Genomic DNA, 20878 nt, shown 5'->3' on the forward strand with positions numbered 1-20878 from the left:
AATACGTAATCAGTTTTCAATGTTTTATGTTAGCTATTTAAGTTTAAATGGAAATTTTCCTATGAAAATAATACATTTCCTTGTAGATTTTATTTGTTGCCACAGATTTGCCAGCACAATGTAGATTACAAATCCTACTAAATATACTGAAATAATCTGTCTTGAGAATATAGATTTTAAAAAATTGTACTAAAATCCAGGAATATATCATAAGAGTCATATTAAATGGTCAATCTGAGTTTATTTCAGGAAATGAAAAGTCATTTAATATCTGAAAATTTACCAATAGGCAACAGATGCACTGAATATGACTTATGATAAAATTGCAACCTTTTCCCTGTTATGGGCTGAGTTGTGTGTCCTCAAAATTCATATGTTCAGGTTCTAACTCCACTACCTCAGAATATGGCTGTATTTAGAGACAGGGTCTTTAAAGAGGTAACTAAGTAAAAATGAGTCTTAGGGTAGGCTCTAATCCAATATGATGGGAGTCTTTATAAGAAAAGAAAATTATGACACAAAAAGGCGCATGCAGAGGAAAGGCTATCTGAAGACACAGTGAGAAGACATTCATCCACATGCCAAAAAGACTTGAATAGAAATCAACCCTGCCGACACCTTGACCTTCAATTTCAAGTTCTAGAATCTGAAAACACAAATTTCCGTTGTTTAATAAGCCATCCAGTCTGTGGCACTTTGTTTTGGCAACCCATGCAACTAATATACTCCCCTCCCTTTGATATTTATACATTCAGCGTAATGATTCCATGAAAAATTGGGCACATAATTAACTTTTCTGTTCATTCTTGGGTAATAAATTGTCCTACAATCACTTTAAGTCATAACACAAAGTCTGGACTAAATAATAAATCCAACATATTAATCAACCTGCTTCAACAGTCAGCTGAAGTTTAGATTTCCTCTCCCTCTTCTGAATGCCCAGAGTTGTGATCGGCAGCTGTCTTAATTAGGGAAAGGAAGTGGAGTTGGCTTCTGCTGTTTCACTTGTTTCCTTAATTTATAACTGTGTTTTTGAGCATTATGGGAAGAGGAGGAAAAAAAAGAGTGGTAAGGTCATCGAGTGCTTCTGATTTGGTTGGGTAGATTTCATGCTCTTTGGGTCTGGGAGATGGTTCAAAGTGATTTTTCTCTCATAAATATTTCTTTGTGTCTGTTCTTTAGAGATTTTCGTTCCTGGGGACCTTTCACTTGTGACTTTCATGTTATGGATGAAACATTCCATTTCCTAAGCCCTTGATTCATCTATGGTCCACATCACATGAACTCATACTGTTGAAGTCTTTCCTAGATGACCCACATCTATTTCACAGATAATACCCACTTATTTCTTGCCCCCCAAAACCCTGAGAGTACAGACTCATCCCAATACAGTCACTATATCCTGCTACCAAAACAGTGTGCAGTACAGTAAGCTTGAGAAATGCTTCATATTATATGCTTTCTTATAAACATTACCAATATTTGTCAGCATATTAAATGTATTAGACTCAACATACAGAAACTACTTAATTTTTAAGCACTTACTCCAAATACATTTTTTCATGAAAGCGATTATGTGCTGATTAGCCTTTATTCACATCCTGTAGAAGTAGCATTCTATGATGTAGCCGAGACAGTATTGATCCCTCAGTAGCCACGTACTCTCTAACTTATCAGATCCCTTCTAGTTAGGTCTAGTTTAGTCACTAGTTACATAACTAATTTTGGTGAGATGGCTTTGAGCGGGTGTGATATGAATCACAGCTAAGTCCTTTAAGTGTGGATTGCACAAATCCTCTTACCCTCCAAGAAACAGTGGAGCCATGTGTAGAAATGGTGGAGCCATAGGATAAAAAACACTGGATCTTTGAGTCATTGCTTGGAAGTGATTTGTGTAAATGAGAAATTAATCTTTATTTCCAAAGAAACTGAGGTTTGACTCCAGCAAAATCTAGCCCTACTGACCAATACATGTAAATTTAGGAAAATATACTTGTTTATAAATTTCGATTCACTACACATGCTCTGGTCTTCTATGGGAAGCCCATAAAAGAGAATTATGTAATGATAGTAATTTTCACCTAAGCCCATTTTACAGGTGTTTGTTAAAAATTTGCTATTTGTAAACCCTAATAAATTTCATGCCTAAGTCAACTGACAATTTATTAACTTCTTTTAGTCTCCAAAGAACTCAAAATTTTGATACTTTGAATTGCTTTCCCAAAACAGCTGAAGCATTATAAGTATAGTTACTCTAATATTTGTTTTCTGTTGTTGGACTTCCTATACTTCAAAATTGAAGAGTCACAAATAGAGTCAATCCTCTTTAAAAGAGCACCTTTTATTCAGTGAAATTTTCAACTGCTTGTCCTCATTCTTTTCAGTTCTGACCTGCCCTTTTGCCCATCCAGAATGTCTTTCTTTTGCTTCTTCTTTTTTTTTTTGTATGTCTTTCTAGTTCCAATTCAATGAAAACCTAACCCTAGTTTAGCCTACTTCCTTAAATACATTTTCAGACCAAAAATATTAACATATTTTCATATAAACTGCTTATATAATTCTAATAGTTTCACTTATACATGTCCTCTTTTCCCTAAAGGAAAGGGCACCAACTTTCACTTCTTTATTAAATCATTTAGTTATAGGCTCAGAGATGAGTGTTTGGTAGCCACATAATAATTATTTGGGAGCAGAACCATTATGATAGTTTACAGGATAGCACAATACTTAAGAGGATATATCCTGGGATCAGATATCCTGGGTGTTATCCCAGCTCCACCACCTACATGTGGTATGACTTAGAAAATTACGTACAGAGTCTCATTGCCTCCAAGAAGGTAACAGTATGGGGCGCTTGGGTGGATTGGTCAGTTGAGCTTCCAACTCTTGGTTTTGGCTCAGGTCATAATCTCACAGTTTCTGAGTTTGAGCTCTGCATCAGGCTAACAATGCAGAGCCTGCTGGGGATTTTCTCTCTCTCCCTCTCTCTCTGCCCCTCTTCTGCTCATGCATGCACTCTACATAGATACATACCTACATACATAAGTTTAAAAAAAGAAGATAATAATAATACCTACAGGCTTATTGAGAAAAAAGTAAATTGAATAGTTTAAGCACATTATTTGTTATTATCACTGCATGTTACAGATAGAATCAGTGATTGCTACTGGAATTTCCCACTCAGTATTCCATTTCCATAGAATATAAACAATCTAGTCACTAAGAAAATGTCATTGGTATTAATAAACTCATATGATATTATAAAGCCTACGAAAATACATACAGCAAGCTTGCAGTAAAAGACTATTAATGACACTATTTAATTATCATTAAGGAAGCATTACTGAGGAAGTCACTATTAAAATAATATTTTGTAGAAATGTATTGATACTGAAAATGATGAATGAATAATTACAAAAATTAATAACTTCTTATCTTTCCTTAGGATGTTACAAAATTCAAAATGTTATTTATCTCTAACACATGGTAAGGAAAATATCTTATTAATTACATTACCTAAAAGTACATTTAAATCATTTCCCACAATTGGGTATTAATACATACTTTTAGTTTTCTGAGTAAAATTGAAAGACTTTTTATAATTCAGTGTTTTAAATTTTTTGTCAAAAGGCAAAAAAATTTTTCAGAAATAACTAGCATGTGTCTAAGATACAGCAAATTATTCTTGATATGTATCTCATTTCTAAACAACCTTATAATTACCTTGGAGTGTATTTTTCACTTTTGTGTTTATGCTACAGTGAATTAGGGGAAATGTGACAAGGGACCAGTTGTGGTAATGTGGTAATTAAGACTTAAACAGATGTCACCATTAATAAGAGACTTAAATGAAGTGTATGTAATAAATGGTTGCCTTCAGCTGCTATGGCAGGCCTAGTTTCATTGGTAATGGTATCTGGAACTGGTTCAATCTCTAATAATGAACAAACAAAAAAAGTTTAAATAAACCTAATGAGAAATTTGTAAACTACCAGTATTTTTTGCAAGCCAAAACTTGTTAGGCATTAAAGATTTTTAGGATGAAGGACATAATTAAAAAAAAAAAAAAAAGGATAAAATTACAAAGGTAAAATGTCTAATTTTAAGAATGTCTCCTGAAACTCTCAAACAGAAATTGCTCATCAATATATTATCAGTTTGGGGTAAGACTCATGGATTCTCATTTAAGTGTAATAAATAAGTTAATATTTATGATGCATTTAAATTTTTTTAAATGTTTATTTTTGAGGGAAAGAGAGATAGAGCATGTGTGTGGGAGGAGCAGAGAGAGAGGGAAACAGAGAATCCAAAGCAGGCTCCAGGCTCCAACTTGTCAGCACAGAGCCTGACACAGGGTTCGGACCCACAAACTGTGAGATCACGACCTGAGCTGAAGTTGGACACTAAACCAACTTAAACTGAGCCACCCAGGCACCCCAATATTTGCAATGCATTTAAACCAGAGCCTGGTACATCATAAGTGCGCTATATGTAACAATATTAGTAATAATAATGTTAGTAATAATAATAGCTATTAGTAATAATAGTAATAATGTTAGTAATATATTAGTAATAATAATAGCTATTATTATTAGTATTTATTGAGCACCTAAAATAACTAATTAAAGCAGAAGCACTAAAATTGTTATAACTGCTTTGCCTTACATCCTGTCCTGGGTTGACCATGCCCTCCCATCACCTGGTTACAAGATATGGTGAAACTCTAACCCCTGCTACCTGTGAATGTGTCCTTATTTGGAAATAGGGTCTTTGCAGATATAATTAGGTTAAGATGAGATCATTCTAGAGGACTAAAGTGGACCTCCATCCAATGTGACTGGTGTCCTCATAAAAGAGGAAAATTTGGACACTGCCACTGGTAATGATGGCCATGTGAGAATGGAGATAAAATTAGAAATATGCTGCCGCAAACCAAGGAAACTCTGGGCCCACCAGAAGCTGGAAGAGTCAGAGAAGGATATTTCTCTACAGGTTTGGCCCTGTCATCATTTTTATTTTAGACATGTAACCTCTAGAACTGTGAGAGGACACATTTCTTTTGTTTTAAGCTTTCCAGTCTTTGGTACTTTATTATGGCAGCCCTCTTCTCTCCTCCAAAGAAAGACATGTCAGGAAATACAAGGAATGTATTTATTCCTTGTACAAAAAATAGAATTTATTGTACACTTTGTGTTCCTTTCTACAATTCTTACTGGATTCAAATTAACCCAACACACATTAAAGTTGTTTTAATACTTCTATTTATAAGCGTATTCCGAACAACTGTCAAATATGTAAAAGCTTGACTAGCTCATTCAAAATATATAGCAATGGACTCAATCAATTTCTTAAGATCAAAACCAGAAAAGCACACATTTTTACCTTCTTTTAACTAAAACAAAATTGTAAATAAAACTTTCATCTTGAATACTGATATAAAATTCACCCAATAAATATTAAAAAACACTATGCTCATAGCACCTAGATCTCTAAAATATGTATTAAGTGAACCCTTAAGTGTATTCAGAGATCCATCATCAGTAGTCCTTTAAATCTCTGTGATGTCATCACTAAAATACAAAGCATGTATTTCTGATATCTCATTAAGGACAACTTTTCACAAAATGCTGGACTGAGCCTAAAATATAAGCATCATCCTGACAGAAAAAGTCAAATTTAAATTTACACTAAGTATCACTCTAACTTAGAATTTCTCTCTAGTTTTTCTCATTTATAGGATCTTCAAATATTCTGGCTATTCCGAGGTTTGATCTGGGGATTTGAGGCGATTCTTTGGAAATAGAAATATTTTGGGTTAAACAAAAACCTGTTTCTAAATTTATATCCAAATCCAAGTTGGATTAGTCAATTTCCACTGCTTCATAAAGGTGGCTGCAAATATAGCTGATGTTTGAAGCTATTTAATTTTATAGGGTTAAAGCTTATTTTAAGCAGGATTAATATTTGTAAGGTAAGGACAATGTTAGTCCATAGTAGGTCTAATTTTTATGGGCAATTCTTGAAGATAGAGTGCTAATTCTGTATAAATAAAATGTTCCCCAAAAAGACATTCCAAATCAATAGTAAAGGCACCAAACAAGTATTTCAATATAGAATTATTACAGCAACTGCTCTTCATAATCATGTACAAATAAATTGGTGAAAACTTTCCATGCCATTTAAGAAGGACAACTAAAACTAATATTAATCAGTTAATTAGCTAATTTGCACAGTACATATGTAATGGTCTATAGACACATGGAGATATATATTTTTGCCATGAATCTTGTGGACTCAAATCCAGTTCATTTGCTGTTATATTCTAGTGTTTGACATATGCCCAGCAATGAGCATGCTATGGGGATATGCACTGTGGAAATATAACAGAGGGACGATTGCTCTAAACAGTCTTACAGAATCATTAAGAAAATGATTTTTACTCTGAGACCTCAGTTCTAGAAGAGGATCACTGTAACTAAAATAAGTCTCACCAGAACTCAGAGTCCACTAAGAGCAGAGATTGGGAAGACAAAAGTCTGGAAAAGCAAAGCAGTTCCTGATCATGTCGGGCCTCCTAAACCATGATGAGAAATGTGGACTTCAACTTAAAAACAGTGTTATAGTTGACTGATGTCTCCCCAAATTAAAGCCCTTCTGGAACTTCAGAATGTGACCTTATTTGAATAGAAGGTCTTTGCAGGTGTAATTAATGTGACGAACAAGATGACAGCATACTGGATTAGGGTGGATACTAAATCTAGTGAGAGTGTCCTTATAAGAGACAGAGAAGAACACAAAGAAACACAGAGAAGGTGTTGTGAAGACAGAGGCAGAGATTGGAGTGATGTGTCTACAAGCCTAGGAGTGCCAAGGATTGTTGTCACTCATGAAAAAGTAGGAGAAAGGCACAGAGCAGTTTTTCCCTTAGAGCGTCCAGAAGGAACTGGCCCTGACAAATCCTCAGTTTTGTATTTCTGGCATCCAGAATTATGAGAGGATTGATTAATATTGTGTTAATCCACCAAGTCTGTGCTAATTTGCTGTAACAGCCCTAGAAAATTCATACAGATACCAGTGAAAGATTTCGAGCACAGGAGCTCTGTCCTTTAAAAGCATTAACTTGTTTAGAACGGTAAGAGTGGAAAGTTGAGGGGAACACAATAAACTGAAGAAACTGCTATACTACCTTTTCTATAACTAGTAATAAAAATTAGAAGCAGAAGCAGAGTAAGAAAATGGGGCAGTGCTATTCCCCTGGGAGGTAACTAGAATTATGTGGAAGACACTTCGAGTTGTCATAATGACTAGGGGATGCTTCAGGCATGTACTGCCTAGGACTCAGGATGCTAACACCCTAGAACTTGTTGAGATATTCTGCACAACTAAGAGTTCACACAACTATAATTCCAACAGCACCTACAATGAGAAACAGTGAAAAAAAAAACAGCAAAGGACCAAGTATCATACACTTGTTTAGAGTACTTAAGGGTCTCATTTTGCTACTGGCATCATGCTTTTATGCTATACTTTTGATACTTACAATAGGAAAAAAAAGCAAATCCAAAAATTTTAGATGCCACAAAAAAGGAATATCACATTAGGAGAGAAGACGTTTTTTTCAAACTTAAATATTATTTTTGTTTTCATATTATAAAATAAATACATGAAAATGTGAGTACAGTCATACAATATCACCAATTAATAAATCAGTATCAAATAATAAAATAGATATAAAATGAACAGGATAATAATTAGATAATAACCATTTCAAATAACTATGACTTTTTTTTCCAAAATGTTTTCTCTAGGGATGACATTTCAAGAGAAAAAAAAATGTGTCTGGAAAAAGAACACTGAGAGGGGAAAAAAAAAAAAAACATACATCAGATTCACAAAGCTGTTTTCTGGATGTTAAGAGCCAATGACTGAAAGACTCAGCTGGGAAAATAGATGATATATAAACTGAAAGATTAAGGTTTCTCTTTAATGGAAGGCCATGATCCATCATTTACTGTGAAACCCAAAAAAGAAATAAGTACACCTGTTGACATTCAACAAACATTCAATATGCCCAAGAGCACACAGTTGTTTATAATCTAGTAGCTTTTTATCAAAGTGAAAACACATTTTACAATATAGCATCAGTTATCTAAAGCTTCCTGGTGCTTGAAAGAGTAATGAGAAAATATCAGTAGGTAGGTGGTGGTTATTGTTGGAATATACTTAGAGTTTTTGCTATGATTAGTTATTTACTGTATTCTTAGCTTATTTTTCAATTCCTACTGGTAAATTATTGCCAAAACATCTGTTTTCTTGGAGCATTTTGGGGTATCTTAGGCTAAGCTATTGTTTTTAAATTTCTTAAAATTCCAAGAGTAATTTTTCAAGATTGCTTTTTAAAAGGAAACTTACACTACTCCTGACCAATAGGAAATATTGGAACCATTCTTATTTCGCTTTATATGTATAAATGCTACCCTCAGTTTTGCTGTTTAAACCATCTCATTCATATAAGTAAAAGTGATGGTGAACAAACATTTTCCCTTCCTTTCTCTGAATTTATTTCTGCATTACCTTCTCTTAATTTATGTTAGACAAGTAAATCTTATTTCCTTTTAGCTAGGAAAGATGAGATTTGTTAGTAATCAGTCAACTTTTTCTAGATGAAATTCAAATGGTACTATCCCTTTGACTCTTCTTTTGAATAATAGGGTTTTTTTGTAATTGATTCTGGATTCTAAAATATATTTATCACCTCATATTCAATACTTGGTTAGGAGGATGCTCCTAGTATAATATTCTACATTTTTTCTTGGATGCTAACAATAAAAATGCAAGGTGAAGTTCTCCACTCCATGAGTTCAATCATGTACTTAGTGAACACCTATTATTGGGATACCTGATATAGGTATAATAACAACAAAACAACAAATAAATAAGGAAGAGACAGGCCCTTTCTCAAGAAGATAACATTCTACACACAATGATAACTGTTGTTGGTTGGACTATCCAGGAAACAGATTTACACTAAGATCTACTTGCAGGAAGTTTATTAATGAGAAGGAGGATGAAAAGGAGGATTGTTATGCAATCACAACAAAACATCACCAAAACTAGTGGCAAAGTCTGAAATTGGGATGGCCTTCAGAGCCGTCCCAATTTTGAGTTGAGCATTAGTATCCCTTCATTAGTCAGTCATTTTATACGAGCTGCCTCTGGGAAGGAGGCAAGATTATTATATATTATTTCTGCTTGTTACTTGAGCCCAAAATCTGACTAGATGATAAGGAAAGTATCAGGTGAAAAAAATACCAGAATACGCGGTGGGTTACATCACAAAAGGGGAAACCCAAGATTAGGAAACCTGACTCTTAGAATGGGCAAAAACTTGCTTACCTTTGCCTTGGAAGGAGATATCATTTTTACTATATTGGAATGGACATCCAAGATATCTCTACCTTCCTAGGCTATTTGCTGTACGTCTTTGCAAAGATAGCCCGGGGCAAGGGCATTCGGTGCCTCTGCTCTCAAGGTGTGCAGAAATACAAGAAATCCATGGAGGACTTTCTCCCAACAAATACTGTTGAATTGCATGTCCTTCTGTGAATATGGACTGTTGCATTTCATTGGTGTTAAAGCTGGCTCATCATGATGAAAACAAATTTCTGTTAAAGTAAGTAATGACTTACAGGAATTTATAGTTAGCTTGCCGTGATTCCTCAGGACTAACTGAGATGGTATCTTTAACCCTATATTTATATAGACAATAAATAATTATTTTAAAAATGACTTCACACTTTAAAGTTAACTGTGTCTAGGTAAACCATTTACCCCGTCCACACCATTTTTTTCTTCAACCTATTTTCCTTTTGGGACTAAGCAAACTGCTGCTATTTAAATTGCCAAGTTTTTGCTGGTACTCTGGAAATGTAAACAAGAAAGGCACCTTGGGGTGCCTGGGTGGCTCAGTCCCTTAAGCTTCTGACTCTTGTTATGGGCTCAGGTCATGATCTCACATTTCATGAGTTTGAACCCACACTGGGCTTTGTGCTGACAGCACAGAACCTCCTTGGGACTCTGTCTTCCCCTCCCACACTCTTTCTTCTCTCTAAAATAAACAGAAAAGGTTCAGATCTTTCGTATAATCTCAGTATAAATATAAATGTACAGATGTGTAAATTACTACTCCATGAACATGAAGTCCTATGACCTGGATGTACACTTAACTACATTATTTACTATGCCTTGGATATACTGCACACTTATATCATGATAAAATGAGAGTTTTAGTTTTTATGATGCCTAAGACCTTTCCCAAAGTTAATATACTATCATTTTGTGAAGACTGGCATAGTATTAAAGTGAGACACATCCTTGATTGTATTTCCCAATTTTCCTTCTCCTAATAATTTCTTTATTGAAAATGGAAGGGACAAAAGCCACTGGATTAGGACTGCCAGTTCAATGCATCTACACTCTAGGTGTCCTGTCTCTCACAAAACTTCAACACATGTCCCAGTTTCTGAGACGCTCTGTTATTTACCTTCTGATGAGGTTCTAAAAATCCTGCTGTTATACAACATTGTCTTTTTCCATCTTAAAATATAAAAAAGATTCATTTCTCTGAGTTTTCAATTTTTAGTAACTGTTTTGTTTGTTTTCAAACAGAAGCAGTTCACTTAAATTTGTTCATTGAAAAGCTCTTCTGGTTTTCCTTCCCATAACCCCCATTTAAATATATATATAGATTGATTCTAATTTTGCTTCTTTGACATTGTAGGCAGTGCTGTAATGAATAACCAAATTCAAAAACAGAGGCTACAGTTTAGAAGGTTCTAACTACGAAAGACAGACACCTACATAAAATCTGTGCTGGTCTCCTTTACATACAAAATGGTTTTCAGTTGAACTTCTCATAAGGAGGGTAAGAAGAAATAAGAGACAAGGAAAAAGATAATGGAATTATTTCACTTTCTTTCTGTTCTTGTACAACTTCAACTAAGAAAAATAGATGAAAACTGAAGGTCTAAAAAAATGACCTTTAGTTTTTCTTTTACGTTCTTAGAGAGGTTTTTGGGAGGACATTGTTTTTATCTTACTTCAGGAAAACAGGTGGCTCATTTCTACTTAAATCCAGGCCTTATCACGTGAGGCATCTGGTTTTTACAGAAAGAGATTTTAACCTCATATTGCTAATCACTCTGTGGGATCCATACATTATCATAAGTAGATATTTAACTAAAAAAATTCTAGGGGCACCTGGGTGGCTCAGTTCGTTGAGTGTCCGACTTCAGCTCAGGTCATGATCTCCTGATTTGTGAATTTCAGCCCTATATCAGGCTTGTTGCTCTTAGCAAGGAGCCTTCTCTGGATCCTCTGTCCCCTTCTCTCTCTGCCCCTCCCCCACTTGTGTGTCTCTCTCAAAAATAAATTAAACATTAAAAATTCTCTTAAAAAAGAAAGAAAAATAAATCTAAAAAAAGATAAAAATATTAATTCTGAAAGTTATACACATTAAATTGGTCTAATGGAACACTAAAACAACACAACAAATTTAAAAATTGTTTTGCAGAACTGTAATTGCTCACAAATCTCTAAGATGGTGGTATTTTTTTTTCAAAATATGTTTGTTTATTTATTTTTGAGAGAGCCCAAGCAGGCTCTGTGCTGCCAGCACAGAGCCCAATATGGGGCTCAATCTCACAAACCACGAGACCATAACCTGAACCAAAATTAAGAGTTGGTCACTTAACTGACAGCCACCCAGGCAACCCAAGTCGGTAGTATTTTTAAAATTTTTTCAAATGGCTGAGGTTTAATTTCTTGTCTATATGGATACTACCTGATGATTAATTCACTAAAATATTTGTATTCATATATGGTAACAATTTCCCAACGGCATTATAATTTTATCCAAAAAAAATTCTTACATATCATACTCTAATTTTCTTAGAATTACGTAGCTTGTGAAAGATGGTACAAGGTGAGGTCCTAATGGTTATACTTAATATGTCATTAGTTATAATGTTTGATCTTGAAATTCTACTTTATTGCAAATAAAATATTTTCTATTTATCGAGTTGAAAAAGAATCTCATATACATCCTAATTATTATATATTTCCTAGGTTAAGGCATATTTTACAATATTCATTTTTCCAAATTTAATTTACGAGCTGTGGGTGAAAGGAGATTACAAGCTTTCCTAATGAGAAAAGAAAGAGACTGTAGTATAAAATACTTTTTTATATATTTCATTTAATTAGCATATTATCCATTCACTAAAATGTTGAAGATAATGAATTTTCTTTCAAAAAGTGAATAAAAAGCCACATTTTTTGAAACAAAAAAATATGGACAATGGGCTACAGAATCCCTGTAAAAAAGTAAAGTTTATTGATGTACCATTTTTCACCCTTGTTCCTAGAATTTATTTTTGTTACAAATTAGTAGGTTAATTGCATTTAACTGATCAATAGAGGTTGAAATGAGACTACTAATACAGGGTTTCTAAATATCAGAATGTATTAATTTTATTCTCTAAAAGACATTTTCATAAACAATGCATTCTGTCGTTAATAGAGTATAAAAACAAATGCAAATCTAGTTTAAAAAATGTTTTTATTTAGCCACTTCAAATACTATGACCATTAAAGCTAAACAAAATTTATCTATACAAAAACACTGTAGAAATGACATTATTTTCAATGTTTTGTGTTTGTTATATGTAGATACAGCCCACACATTTCCTCATTCTTTATTTTATTTATTTCTTTTTGGGGAATTAACTATATTTTGTCTTAGTAATTTTCAAATACACATGGACTCAAAACTCAACCCAAAATATGGTTGACAAAATTTTTATTTAAATTCCAGTTAGTTAACATACAGTATAATATTAGTTTCAGGTGTACAATACACTGATTTAACATTTCCATACAACACCAGTGCTCATCATGGCAAGTGCACTCCTTAATCCCTGTCAACTATTTAACCTCTCCCCCACCCATCTCCTCTCTGTTAACTATCAGTTTGTTATCTATAGTTAAGAGTCTGTTTCATGGTTTGCCTCTCTCCGTTTACCTTTGCTCATTTGTTTTTTCTTAAATTCCAAATATGACTAAAATCAGATGGTATTTATCTTTCTCTGACTGACTTATTTCACTTAGTATAATATTCTCTAGCTCCATCTATGTTGTTATAAATGGCAAGATTTCATTCTTTGTATGGCTGAGTAATATTCCATTGTATACATATACACCACGTCTTCTTTATCCATTCATTAGTAGATGAACACGGGCTATTTCCATAATTTGGTTATTATAGATAAGGCTGCTATAAACATAGGGGTACATGTATCCCTTTGAATTAGTATTTTTGTATTCTCTGAGTAAAGACCTAGTAGGGCAATTGCTGGATTGCAGGGTAGTTCTATTTTTAGCTTTTTGAGGAAACTCCATGTTGTTTGACACAGTGCACTGGTTTGCATTCCAACCAACAGTGCAAGAGAGTTCCCCTTTTCCACATCCTCACCAACACCTGTTGTTTCTTGTATTGTTGATTTTAGCCATTCTGACACGTGTGAAGTGACATCTTATTATAATTTTATTTTGTATTTCCCTGATGATCACAGATGTTGAGCATCTTTTCATGTGTCTGCTCACCATCTGTATGTCTTTTTGGAAAAATGTGTATTCATGTCTTCTGCCCATTTTTTTGTCTTTTATCCATTTTTAACTGGATTGTTCTTTTTTGGGGTGTTGACTTTTATAAGTTCTCTATATACTTTGGATACTAACCCTTTATATCATTTGCAAACATCTTCTCCCATTCCATAGGCTGTCTTCCAGGTATTTTCACTGTGCAGATTTTTTTTTATCAAGTCCCAGTAGTTTATTTTTGCTTTTGTTTCCCTTCCCTCAAAAGACAATCTAGAAAGAAGTTGCTATGGCTGATATCAAAGAGGTTACTGCCTGTGTTCTCCTCTAAGATTTTATGGTTTCAGGTCTCACATTTAGGTCTTTCATCCATTTTGATTGTGTGTGTGTGTGTGTGTGTGTGTGTGTGTGTGTGTGTGTGTGTGTGTGTGTACGGTGTAAGAAAGAAGTCCAGTTTCCTTATTTTGCATGTTGCTGTCCACTTTCTCTAACACTATTTGTTGAAGAGACTGTGTTTTTCCCATTGGATGTTCTTTCTTGCCTTGTCAAAGATTAACTGACTACATAGTGGTAGGTTCACTTCTGGATTTTCTTTTCTGTTTCTTTTCTGTTCTGTATTTTGTGCCAGCACCATACTGTCTTGATCACTACAGCTTTATAATATATCTTGAAATCTGGAATTGTGATGCCTCCAGCTTTGCTTTTCTTTTTCAACGTTGCTTTTGCTATTTGGGGTCTTTTGTGTTTCCATACAAATTTTAGGATTGTTTGTTCTAGCTCAATGACAAATGCAGGTGGTATTTTGAAATGGACTGTGTAGATTGCTTTGGGCAGCATAGACAATTTAATAATATTCACTTTTTTGATCCATTAACATGGAATGCTATTCCATTTCTGTCTTTCATCTTCAATTTCTTTCATTAGTATTTAATAGTTTTCATAGTAAAGGTTTTTTACTTCTTTGGTTAGGTTTATTCCCAGGTGTCTTATTGTTCTTGGTGCAACTGTAAACGGGATTGATATTTTAATTTTTATTTCTGCTGCTTCATTATTGGTGTGTAGAAATGCAACAGATTTCTGTTTGTTGATTTTGTATCCTACAACAGTACTGAATTTATCAATTATGGCAGGTTTTTTTTATGGAATCTTTCAGGTTTTCTATATAGAGTACCATGTCATCTGTAAAGAGTGAAAATTTTACTTCTTCCTTGCTGATTTGGATTCTATCTATTATCTATCTATCTATCTATCTATCTATCTATCTATCTATCATCCATTTTTTCTGTCTGATTGCTGCAGCGAGGACATCCAGTACTATGTTAAATAACGGTGGTAAGCGTAGACACAACCCTGTCTTGTTCCTCACCATAAAGAAAAAGATCTCAGGCTTTCCCTATTGTGCATATTAGCCGTGGGTTTTCACATGTGGCCTTTATTATGCTGAGGTATGTTTCCTCTAAACCCACCTTGTTGAGGATTTTTATCATGAATGGATGTTCTTATTGTCAAATACTTTCCTGCATCTATTGAAATGATCATATGGTTCTTATTCTTACATTTTTTTAAGTAGGCTTCACACCCAGTGTCGAGCACAACTCACAACCCTGAGATCAAGACCTGAGCTGAGGTCAAGAGTTAGACACTTAACCAACTGAGACACCCAGGCACCCCATCCTTGCTTTTATTAATCTGGTGTGTCGTGTTAATTCAATTGCGAATGTTGAACTACCCTTGCAAACTAGGAATAAATCCCACTTGATCGTGGTGAATTTTTTAAAAGTATTGTTGGATTTAGTTTGCTAGTAAAACTTAAAATTTTTTGCATCTACGTTCATCAGGGATATTGGCCTGTAGTTCTCTTTTTTTAGTAGAATTTTTGTCTAGTTTTGGTAGTAGGATGACACTGGCTTCATAGAATAAATTTGGAAGTTTTACTTCCTTTTCTATTTTTTGGAATAGTTTTAGAAGAATAGTTATTAAATTTTCTTTAAATATTTGGTAGAATTTTGCTGTGAAGACATTTGGCTCTGGACTTTTGGTTGTTGGGAGTTTTTGATTACTGATTTAATTTCTTTGCTGGTTATTGGTCTGTTCTAGTTTTCTATTTCTTCTGTCACTGTCTTGGTAGTTTATATGTTTCTAGGAATTTGTCCATGTCTTTTTTGTTGTTGTTGTTTGTTTAAAATTATTGCCCAGGATATTTTTTCCTTGTGTCTTGGTTGATTTTTTTTTCTTTTTTAATAACTATAAATTCAAGCTTATTGAAGCTTGCCTTTGTCTTGAAAAAAAATAAAACAACTAAGCTGTCACATCAACCTGATTTCATTTGAAGAGAAAGATGATAGTTATCTTGCAAGAGTAAAATTTATACCACAAATGATGCAGGTCTAAGTCTAGTGGCACTAAAATCAGATGAGAGCATTGTTGACAAAATTATAATCTGCCGGTGACATTTGTGGAAAAGAAGCCCTTTTCTTTTTAAAAATGTTTTTATAACAGTAAATTCTGTTAGGAATTTTTAAATAACAGTAAATTCTGTTAGGAAATTCTAAAATGTCTTACAGGCCAAAAGGGAATGAGGTGAGTAAAATGCTTCTACAGAGTTTGAATAAAATACTGGATTTGAGAGTTGCTGGAATTTGGATATGCAAAAATAGGGTGGTAGGTGGGGTCATGCTTACAATGGTAACAAGTTCAAATAAACTACTGTGACAATACACCACTTCACAGGTCACACGTTTTTCTAGGGGTTTCTCTTTCCTTCAGTAGGTGCTGGCAGAAGGTGTGCTCAGTCGCTTTCCGATATAGATGTGTAGCCCCAAAGCCAAAACATGAGAGAGGAAGAAAGATGGAATGAACACTTTCAAGAAATTCTGTGGAGAAAATACCCCCTTTCTTCATGGCCCCACTTTTCCTCATGCTTAAAGCAATGGAACATTTGGGGTGTCTGAAGTGGAACTCCTTAGGTGGAATGTTTTCAGGTCTACTGAACCAGCTGGACACCCAGTCTACACTTTTCTTCAAAGGATCAACTTCTTTCTCTTCTTCTGCAACCTCTTCTTCTGAGAGTTATGGGCCCTACTGGCGTATATCTGCACACCAAACATAATCTGCCCATCCTCTTGTGGGGAAGGGCTGTCACAGTGAGAACTGGCTCTTGAACTACTCCGTCCTGATTCATGTTGTGCATGCAAAAGAGCCTTTTCCATGTCTCCACTGCAGACAGAAGATGAGGAAAGTACATGTTCTAGCCCCCTATTTTTCTCATTGCCATTATCATTGCCATTGCTGCTGTTCATAGGGAGTTCTACCCAGGAACTTTTGAGGCCAGCTGTCAGGGGCAAAGGCTGTTCACCTTCCTCACAGTTGTTGTTGTGAGGGAGTGGTGGCCTCTCTACTAAATGAGATGACATTGTCAGGTGGCTGAAAGACCTGTGGTGGCAGCAAGACCATCTCTGGTTCTTGGGCCAGTCCATTTCTTTTTTTTTAAATTATGTTTTTAAATTTTATTTATATTAAAGTTACTTAGCATACAGTGTAGTCTTGGCTTCAGGAGTAGGACCCAATGATTCATGTCTTACACATGATACCCAGTGTTCATCCCTAAAAGTGTCCTCCTTAATTGCCATCACCCATTTTACCTATCCTCCCACCCATACCCTCCCCTGCAGCAACGCTCAATTTGCTCTCTGTCTTACAGGTTACCCAATTTTTTGGTATATGGTTATTCATAATATTCTCTTATAACTATTTCTATTTCTGTGGTGTTTGTTGTTATTTCTCCTTTCTCATTTATAATTTTATTTACGTGGGTACTTTCTTTTTTCTTTTTGATTAGTCTGGCTAGAGGTTTATCAATTTTATGTTTTGGGTTTTGTTTTTTTTTTTTTTTTTCCAAAAAACCAGCTCCTGGTTTCATTGATCTGTTGCACTGTTTTTTAGTCTCTATATCATTTATTTCTGCTCTAATATTTATTGTTTCCTTCCTTCTTCTGGCTTTAGGCTTCAATTTTTAATTTTTTTTTCTAGCTCTTTTAGGTGTAAGGTTAGGTCATTTGAGATTTTTCTTGTTTCATGAGGTAGGCCTATATTGCTGTATACTTCCATCTTGTAACTGCTTTTGCTGCATCCCAAATGTTTTGTACCATTGTTTTTCATTTTCATTTGTTTCCGTGTATTTTTTAAATTTTTCTTTGATTTGGTTGACCCATTCATTGTCTAGTAGTATGTTGTTTAACCACCATGTATTTATAGTCTTTCCAAATTTTTTCTTGTGATTGACTTCTAGTTTCATAGCCTTGTGGTCAGAAACGATGCATGGTATGACTTCAATCTTTTTATATTTGTTGATTTGTGACTTGATATGTGATCTATTCTGGAGAATGTCTCGTGAACACTTGAAAAGACTGTGTACTCTACTATTTTAGGATAGAATGTTCTGAATATATCTGTTAAGTCCATCTGGTCCACTGTGTCATTCAAAGACATTGTTTCCTTGTTTATTTTCTGTTTAGATGACTTGTCCATTGATGTAAACGGGATATTAAAGTCCCCTAATATTATTGTGTTATTATCAATTAGTTATTTTGTGTTTTTTATTAATTGTTTTATATATTTGAGTGCTTCCATGTTGGATGCATAAATATTTATAATTATATCTTCTTGTTGGATTGTCCCACTTATGAGCACATAATGCCATTCTTTGTCTCTTTTTACAGTATTTGTTTTAAAGTCTAATTTGTTTGATGTAAGTATTGCTATTCCATGCCACTGATTTCTGGCTTGCCAAGTTTCTGTTGAAAAACCTCGAGCTGGCCTTATGGATTTTCCCTTGTAAATTAAGGACTACTTTTGTCTTTTTGCTTTTAAGATTTTTTTCTTTATCATTATATTTTGTAAATTTAATTACATTATGTCTGGTGTTACCCTGCTTGTTATGGGAGTTCTCTGTGCCTCCTAGATTTGGATGTCTGTTTCCTCCCCAAATTCGGGATGTTTTCTGCTATTATTTCTTGAAATAAAGTTTCCGACATTTTTCTCTCTTCTGCAGGGACTCCTATGAGTGTTATGACATTTGACAGTCACTGAGTTCTGTAAGTCTATCATTATATCCCATAATTCTTCTTTCTTTTGTTCAGCTTCATTATTTTCCATTATTTTGTCTTCTATGCCAATAATTCATTCCTCTGCTTCTTCCAGTCTGTTATTCATTGCATTAAGCCTGTTTCCAATCCTGTTTTACTGCATTCTTCATCTCTGATTGATTCTTTTGTAACCCTTTTATCTCTGTAGTAAGGGTCTCACTGATGTCTCCTGTTCTTTTCTCAAGACCAGTGAGTAGTATCCTTTTGATTGTTTACATTCTCCACCGGGCATGTTACTTATATCTATTTTGCTTAGATCTTTGACCATACTTAACTAGTTCTTCCATTTGGGATAAATTCTTATATCTTGGCATTTTGTCTAAGTCTCTGACTTTTGTGTGCTAGAAAAGCCTGTTATGTCTTCTGCTCCTGAAAGTAATGTTCTTATAAAGAAGAGGCCATGTATAGCCCCGGGTCTGGCACTTCATGGAGTGTCTCCGGTGTGTACTGTATGCACTCTGCCGTTGCGTTACGGTTGTTAATCCTTCAGGAAAGCCATCCATGGAAGGTTTCCTTGCCTACTGGGGGCAGTGTTTGGTCCCTGTCCTGAACATGGTGGGTTTTAACTAGGTATGCAGTGGTCAGCTTGTTAAATGGGAGCTGAGGTCAACTCCACCAGAACTGAGGCCCTGCAGACTTCTCTGATCAGGAGATGTGGTGTGGGCATGAGCTTTGCTGGTCTTCTAGGGGAGTGGCCTGCTGCACTGGAACTGAGACAAACTTGACTGAGAAGGGCAATCCTGCCAGAGCACAGTGGGGTGGGGCTTGGTTTAAAGAAGTTAGGCAGTGTCCAGTGTCAGTGGTATGCTGTTCCCTGCAGGTGCCTCTGTGTTTATGCTGAGGGGTGGGGAATAGAAAAGGCACTTGCCAGCTCCTTTGTCCTGGAGAGGCATCTCTGTGAATGCTGCCTCTCAGGGAAGCCCTCAAAGAAGAGTGAGTGTGTGCCCTCGGCTTTCTTCAGATCACTGTTTCCACACTGTCAGCCTTGGAGTTGTTTGCCTGCCTTTTCTCCAGGAACAGAGCAGTGCCCTCCAGGCTTTATCCCAGCCAAGCCCACGGACTTTTAAAACTCTAGGCATTAAGCCTCACAGGTTGCAACAACTCATAAAATTCAGCCCCTCTTATCTTCCAAGCCAAGGGCTTTCAGGAAAGGTTCTCTTTGTGCATTCTCCTACATGTTCCTCTCTTTTGCTTTTCTCTGCAACCACGGCGTTTCTCCTCCGAAGTACCCAGGAATCTCTTCTCCCCTAAACCATGTCTCTGCACTTCTTATATTCTTAGATGTGGCCCCTTCTCTCCATTTAGTTGCAGAGTTTGTTCTGTCCATCTTCAGGTTGATTTCTGGGATCCTTAGGATGATGTGATCATTATCTAGCTGTATTCATAGGACCCTAGATGAGCCTAGGGTCCTCCTATTCTGCCACCATCATGAACCCCCCCACCCACACACACACTATTTCCTTATTTTTTTAATGTATTTCTTGATACACATTAAGAAATACAATATCTCTTATGTATAAAAATTAACTTTCAATGTATGTTCTAAAAGGATACCAATCTAAAAGAGTTAGCTTGGTTTTCAGAAGATATTTTCCATGTATTTAAGACAAACTCATGCATCATATTACTTACAGGTGTTTTTTGGATCATAGAACATTCAACTTTTTATACTTCATTTCAATAATCACCTGGTTTGATAAGCATAAACAGTCCAATGCAACTAAGTTCATCCAGCTAAAAACATATCATATGTAAAGATTCCCATTGGAAAATGCCATTGGTTTTTGCCAATTTTGTTAGTATGCTTACAAGGATATCTGACTAAGATACTACTTTCTTTCCCAAAGGCATTTCACCCTCTCTAAAGGAGAGTACTGACTGTGGGCCTGCTATATAACAGTTGACTTTCCATGAGTCAGAAAGTCCACTTCAAGCTCAGCTGATGAAAGAAAAGACAAGGCAGACAGAGATTAAGATAAATTTGCATAATCTCACCTATGTGTGTAATCTAAAATAGTAAAACTCAGGGCATGTGGGTGGCTGTCAGTTAAGCATCCAACTCTTGATTTTGGGTAAGG

At 35.1% G+C, this 20878-nt stretch overlaps 1 protein-coding gene and 1 pseudogene across 4 annotated transcripts in view; both read right to left on the reverse strand.

The window, feature by feature from the left end:
• The window catches only part of GALNTL6 (polypeptide N-acetylgalactosaminyltransferase like 6), a 1179553-nt gene that overhangs the window by 992917 nt on the left and 165758 nt on the right, over nucleotides 1-20878 (reverse strand). The window lies entirely within an intron of this gene.
• On the reverse strand, nucleotides 11484-18379 carry LOC128314416 (BCL2/adenovirus E1B 19 kDa protein-interacting protein 3-like; annotated as a pseudogene).

Source organism: Acinonyx jubatus, chromosome B1, assembly GCF_027475565.1.
Source record: "Acinonyx jubatus isolate Ajub_Pintada_27869175 chromosome B1, VMU_Ajub_asm_v1.0, whole genome shotgun sequence".
In the NCBI taxonomy this organism is placed as follows: Eukaryota; Metazoa; Chordata; class Mammalia; order Carnivora; family Felidae; genus Acinonyx; species Acinonyx jubatus.